The sequence below is a fragment of the Lactuca serriola genome, chromosome 9 (genome assembly GCF_051521515.1).
Source record: "Lactuca serriola cultivar US96UC23 chromosome 9, Lser_US96UC23_V15, whole genome shotgun sequence".
Classification (NCBI taxonomy): domain Eukaryota; kingdom Viridiplantae; phylum Streptophyta; class Magnoliopsida; order Asterales; family Asteraceae; genus Lactuca; species Lactuca serriola.
The window spans coordinates 151,154,463-151,162,157 of NC_136416.1; positions in this window are offsets into that span (position 1 = coordinate 151,154,463).

Here is a 7,695-nt window from a genome sequence, read left to right on the forward strand (position 1 = left end):
ATTTTTACTTTATATTTCTATAAAGTGTATATTGTGAAAGCTATTGTGAAATTCATAACTTCTTCATACGAGCTCCGTTCTCGACATTCTTTATATCTACATGTTCGTATTTACGAGGACATTAACTCTTATTTATATTACTTTGGCTAAAAAACAATTTATTAATACTCTAAATTTCACAAATACATGTTTACACTAAATCATACTGTAAATTGAAAATAGGGTGTTACATAATTTCGATCTAGGATAAGGCTTATGATTGTTTCAATAGTATGTTGCTATACTGAGAAAGACATATTTCTAGGCTGCATGTGCCCATAAATTAGATTTTATGATGTTTCCGTTCTGCTATCAATTATTTTATAACATAGGAAAACCCATTAAATACATCAATATTAAATTTAGGGTTAATACCTTAAAAGCCATTATTTATACACCCTTGTTTCAATTTAACCCCAATTTTATTTTTTGTTTTTCATTTGCCATTATATTTTAGAAAACATTTCATTTTCGGGCCCTTCACCGGTCACCAACAGGTCATGATCACATGTCGGTTTTGCATTTTTCTCAGTTTGCATTTAGCCATAACATTTACGTATAAGTGTGCATTTAGCCCCCAACATGTTTTTTGTTCCCTATTTGCCATTGTTTTTTAGAAAAAAATTTCATTTTAGCCCTTGGTCATTCATTAATAGGTATCTTCATATCTTTGGTTTCTCAACAAATATGTCATCAGAAATATTATGTTTCTTAACAAATTTGACATTAGAAATAATCAGTTGTTTTTTATATGAGTTACGAATGAATTAACAACTTTGATTGACTCAAAGATTAGCATGTCATATTGTTAATTAGATATGACAGACTCAAGACGTACACTAGGTCTTTTTTCTTTATTTTAAAATACATGTGTACATTAAATTAAATATAACAAACACTGATAATACCCAAAAAAAAACCATTAACTTACCAGCTAACACGCCCTGTCTCTTAAAGAGAAGGCACATTTTCGATTCTTTAGAAATATATAGTTTCTAAACAAATATGCGAGTAGAAATAACCAATTGATTTTTAGATGAGTTACAAATAAATTAACAATTTTGATTAGGTCAAAGATTAGCATGTCATATTTTTTTATTAGATGTCACGGACTCAAGACTTACAATAGGTATTTTTCCTTCATTTTAAAATGCATGTGTAGATTAAATACAACAAACACTGATAATACAAAAAAAGAGATTCATTGGCTTATTAGGTAACACATCTCGTCTTCATGGAGAAGTCGTAGTTTCAACTCTTACCTCCGTTTTTCCTTTTTCATTTTAAGATATTACATTTTAAAATACATATTCATGACTGGTCAAGGGATAAAACGAAACTTTTTCTAAAAAAACAATGACAAATGGGGAACAAAAAAATGTTGGAGCTAAACACAAACTTATACGTAAATGTTAGGGCTAAATACAAACTGAGAAAAATGCAAAACCGACATGTCATCGGTACCTGTTGATGACAGGTCAAGGGTCTGAAAATGAAACGTTTTCTTAAATATAATGATAAATGAAGAACAAAAAATAAAATTAGGGTTAAATTGAAACGAATGTGTAAAAATAATGACTTTTAAGTCATTAACCCTTAAATTTATTACATATGGATTGTATATTAAATAGGAATAAGGGTGCCCTTCATTCAGACATTGTTTATTGGATTTTTCATTTTGTCTTATGAACTTTATTTGTTTTTATATTATTTATCCTTAAACTAATTTAGATATAATATGTTCGGCCTTTTTAATTTTAAAGTTAAATTATTTGTAGTTTTTTCTATTGTAGTTTTGGTCATTTTGCTATATTTTAAAGTTATGTTTTTGGTTCTTCATATAACTTGCTTTTAAAATTTTCGTTTTTATTAATATTATTTTTTCTAATTATAATTTTTTAATTAATTTTCGGCTGGGTATTGTACGAATCAAGATACATTTTCAAACTATATTTTATACTTTTATAGTCTACTTTAGAAATAGGCTCTCTACCGCAACGTGCGAAGTGACGCAATACTATTTACTTTATATTTTTCTTGCTTAAGGGCTTTAACTGAGGGATGCTCATTTTGAATGGACCAATATCCAATAAAATAAGTCAAAATTAATTTAATTTTCCAAATGTTAACATAAATAGGGATGAGTAGCGGAATAGGGTACCCACTTATGGAACCGAAACCGTCTCAAAACTGTCGGTTTCGAAATCAGAACCGCCTAAAGTGGTTTGATTCCGATTCAGCGGTTCTCATTCTTACAGAGCTGCTACCCGACGGAACCCATATATATATATATATATATATATATATATATATATATATATATATATATATATATATACAAACGGATTCATTTTAGTGAACGTGTCACAGCTTCCTCCTACTTTTTTTGTTTTGAAAAGACGAAGAAAGAAATTTTATTTTCTCTCCTATTTACTATGGCGATGAAAAATCAAATTATCACTATACTTATTCATTTTTCTACTTTATTTTCCAAGTGCAGGATAAGCCCAAGAGGTTGTGCGTTGTTTTCTACCACGTGGGGCCCTCCCTCCTCCACCCCCATGTGGATGGTCTACATGCTTCATAACTACTCCTCTTACTACAAGGTGCTTACCTAGCCAACGCTTAGATCCGGCTCTACCCAAACTTTTCTGGTTCACCCCAACATTCCCCACTTGTCCGACTGTTGCCGAGCAGTTTTTGGATATCAAATGGACCTCCCCAGAAGGTAATTTTAATGTGGCCGATTTCCCTTCTTTTGCAATCAGTTTCGCTACAGCACCCACTGCTCTAGCTAATTGTCCACCCTTTCGAAGTGCGAATTCTATGTTATGTATGGTCGTGCCTAAGGGCATATCGGTTGAAGTAGATTCTTCTTTTTTATCAATCAAAACCCCTTCCCAAACTGTACAAGTTTTTTCCAAACCATACGGCTTTCTGGATGTTGATGGCGATATCTATACAGATGGATCTTATATATATATATATATATATATATATATATATATATATATATATATGGTATAATGAAGTACCACATGGGTAAATATATAGGAATCAAAATCTACCGAATCACTCATGTTATGATCTTCTACATCCTAGGTCTTTCCTTTTCATCATCTGACTTATGTTCTTCATGTAGCATTCAGACCGGATGACTCTATGAAATTACGTTGATACTTCCACATATTTGTTGGATAAGGTATCTAAGTCCGTAACTATATTTGGTATGAATTTGACCCGACCCGGCATGGTCCATTTGGGTTGCACTTCACCTAACAATTTGTATGGGTATACTTTTGAGAATAAGATGTTTATGATCTATTAATATATTATAAGTTATAATATATCAATAGGAAGTTATATTATTTAATTAGTGTTTATCAAGAATTAATTTTGGAATTAATCTAATGATCAAAAGAGGCTAATTAAATATGGACTCTTACATATATATATATATATATATATATATATAGATTGGGCTAAGATTTATTTACAATGGGCTAAGAGTATATGGAAGTCCATGGAGCCTTTAGCCAATGGATCCTAGGTAAATGAAGAATCATGGGTATTAGGGTTTAACCCTAATCCTCCATAGTATATAAAGAGGTCCTTGGTTCTAGAATTGGCACTAGTGTGTGTAAGAAAAAAGGGTGGGCCGATTCTAGCAAGCATCATATTCTCTCAAGTATTTCCAAGTTGTTTTGGGTGATTTGTGACACCACTTGAGGCATCCACACTATTGGTGCTAGGCTCTAAAACTCCAAGCAATCAACCACAAAAGAAAGGTATGTTATTCTACTTAAAGTTTTATATTACAAGTACCCCCATAACATGCTAGTTAGGTTGTAAACCTTGGAAATAAAATTTGCATGTATTTTAGATAAAACATTGATCCAAGGTTTCTAGGGTTGCATGTACACCATAGGAGTGTTAGAATGCTCAAAACCCAACAGTGGTATCAGAGCCTAGGCTTGTTTTCTTGATACTTGATCTATTAATATATTATAAGTTATAATATATCAATAGGAAGTTATATTATTTAATTAGTGTTTATCAAGAATTAATTTTGGAATTAATCTAATGATCAAAAGAGGCTAATTAAATATGGACTCTTACCTATATATATATATATATATATATATATATATATATATATATATATATATATATATATAGATTGGGCTAAGATTTATTTACAATGGGCTAAGAGTATATGGAAGTCCATGGAGCCTTTAGCCAATGGATCCTAGGTAAATGAAGAATCATGGGTATTAGGGTTTAACCCTAATCCTCCATAGTATATAAAGAGGTCATTGGTTCTAGAATTGGCACTAGTGTGTGTAAGAAAAAAGGGTGGGCCGATTCTAGCAAGCATCATATTCTCTCAAGTATTTCCAAGTTGTTTTGGGTGATTTGTGACACCACTTGAGGCATCCACACTATTGGTGCTAGGCTCTAAAACTCCAAGCAATCAACCACAAAAGAAAGGTATGTTATTCTACTTAAAGTTTTATATTACAAGTACCCCATAACATGCTAGTTAGGTTGTAAACCTTGGAAATAAAATTTGCATGTATTTTAGATAAAACATTGATCCAAGGTTTCTAGGGTTGCATGTACACCATAGGAGTGTTAGAATGCTCAAAACCCAACAGTGGTATCAGAGCCTAGGCTTGTTTTCTTGATACTTGATGTAAACTTGTTGAAAAAGCTCAAAAATATGCTATCTGCTGCATGAACTTGCCGAGTCCATGTGTAAATTCATCCTACTCGTCGAGTAGGTTCTTGCACTCGACGAGTAGGAGCCCCAGAATGCAGTTTTTCGAGTTTTGCTGCTGGAAATGGACTAGAAACATTACTCTAAACTGTTTTGGTGTTTTAAAACTTGTTTTAGATGGTGTAATGGTTATGCAAATCCATTTACAATGGCTTATATCAAAATTCCATGTTTTATATGTATTAATATGATTCTTGAAATTTTGATATTGATGTTCATGTTCTTATAAGTTATTGTTAGATCATACGAATTATTTGTTGAATTGCTTGATGATTCATTCTTGATCAATTATGTTTTTTAATGGAATCCATAATTTGTCCTCAAGTTATGGATTACGAAAAGTCACTCTTTTAAATTCCATATTAAAACACATAGGTTACATAAAATGAAAGGTCACTCATTTTAATGAACCATTAACTCATAAGTTATGGAGTTGAAAAGTCTTGAATCGTTCCAAAACTTGCCCTCAAGTTTGGAATTTGTAAAGTCTTACACATTAATACTTTAAATTCCAAATTGAACCTTAGAATTTTAAAAGTTTAAAATTCAACCCTTATACTTCTATAATATTAAAAGTTTAATTATTATTATTATTATTATATATATATATATACATATATATATATATATATGTATGTATGTATAAGAATAAGTCAGTCTTACCGTTAGTAGGCCTCATTCAGGAAGCCGGTCTATAAGGGGGTATAAGGTTACTGCCTATAAAATAGCGGTTTAATGGGTGTCCACTCTCACCCACCGCTTCCTTGACTGGTGGAGGGTCGTTAGCCGAACAGGTAGGATAGGACCTTAATCCTCATTAAAAGTATAATGAAAATATAAAGTAACTAAACCTTTATTAATTCCTAATCTTAGTTACTTTAGGAAAATGTGAAATAGGTGCTAACCCATGAAATTACACTTTGTACCTTACCAAGTCGTTAGTGGAGCGTGTGTGGTTAACCGACACAGTAACAAGGACTAGTAAGAGTGACAAAGGGTGACTTAAGTTTTATCATAGATCGGTGGAGTGCATGTGGTTAACCGACACATCGATTAGGTGATAAAATTAAGGGTACCAAGTCAATTTGCATGGTTATTCACACATTGTTTGTGATCCTCAGCATCCCAATCACAAACTTGAGAGGACACAATCGAGATTTAAGCATGCCATTGAAAGTTCAATGTATCTCAAAAGATCTAGGAGTTTCAAATCCAATTAAAACTTAATAATTTATTTCGTTTATAATGGTGGAAATTGGTAAATCGTCATTTACCTACATTCAAATATTTTATAGCTTGGATTACGGCATCCCTCTTCCAAGTTATGAAATAATTTGTAGGATCCAAGCCTTGATATTTCATTTGGGTGACTTATTAAGGACTTCGTATCTAATTAAAACTTGTCCTTCTTTCTTTTCAGATGTCTTCCAACATTGCTGTTGGCTCAAACCCTACAGGCTCCTTTTCCCTCATGAACTTATGTGGGAAAGTCACTTTTGATGGTTCTAATTTCAATGAATAGATGAGGAACATCAAAATGATTACCCGTTATGAGGACAAGGAATATGTCCTTGACAAGGAGCTTAAGGTTATCAATGAGTCCACTGCTACTCCTGAGGAGATTGCGGAGTATGCTGCACATGAGAGGGATGCTACTAAAGTGTCCTGCATTATGTTGGCTACGATGACTCCCGAACTCCAGAAATCCTATGAAGATTTCTACCCCTATGAGATGCACCAGGATCTGATGGAAAGGTACCATCAGAGCACACGTCAAGAGAGGTATGAAATCATATCCTCTATGATAACAACCAGGATGAAGGATGGTGAACCCATCACTGGTTACTTGCATAAAATGTAAAGGTTCGTGGACCGGTTGTTGAAGCTTAATGTGGACTTCCCTGAGGACATGGCGATTGATATCATTCTCCATTCCTTACCTCCAAGTTATGATCAATTTCACATGACTTATCATATGAACAAGGAGGAAGTTACACTCAGCAAACTTCAAGTACTTTTAAGGACCGCTGAAAGTGGCCTTAAAGGTAAATTGGTTGTTACTTCGACTCCTACTCCTACAACAACCCTTGTTCTGGCAATTGGTCAGGGAAAGGAGAAGAAGAGGAAGACCCCTTCGAAGGGTACCAAGGGAAAGTATCTTGATGGCTCCTTTTCAAGCGGGACCAAGAAAGGCCCCATTCCTCCTTCTTCAAACCCAAAGGAAGCACAATGCTTCTACTGCCACGAAAAGGGGGCACTGGAAGCGAAGCTGGCCTAAGTACTTGTAGGATGTAAAGGATGGGAAAGTTAAACCCACCCATGCAGGTATTTATACCATATTGTCTAAAAAATCATTGCATACTAACTCTTGGGTGCTTCATACAAGCTGTGGTATTCACATTTGTACTGATTTGCAGGGCCTAAGAAGTAGTGAAGAAGTGGAGCACGGGAAGATAAACTTAATAATGGGCAATAAGAAAGCATCACATGTGACCAAGATTGGAGTTTATTCTTTATTGCTTAATAATGGGTTAACTTTAGATTTGAATAATTTTTGTTACTCGTCATAAATGGCTGGAAATATTATTTCCTTTCACAGTTTGTACAAGCAAGGATTCACCTTTTCTTTTGATAATAAAATTGGTGCTATTGATGCTTTTTATAATGATGTGTTTTATTTTAAAGCATTACCTTGTGATTGTGTATATGAAACTGTGTCGATTGTAGAGAATTTAGGGAATAATGTATTTCATATTGATTCTTCGATTACCTTGGATAAAGCATCCTTGTGGCATTGTCGTCTTGGACATGTCAATAAGAAGCGCATAGGCCAACTCCAAAAGGTTGGAGTTTTGGAATCATTTGACCTGAAATCA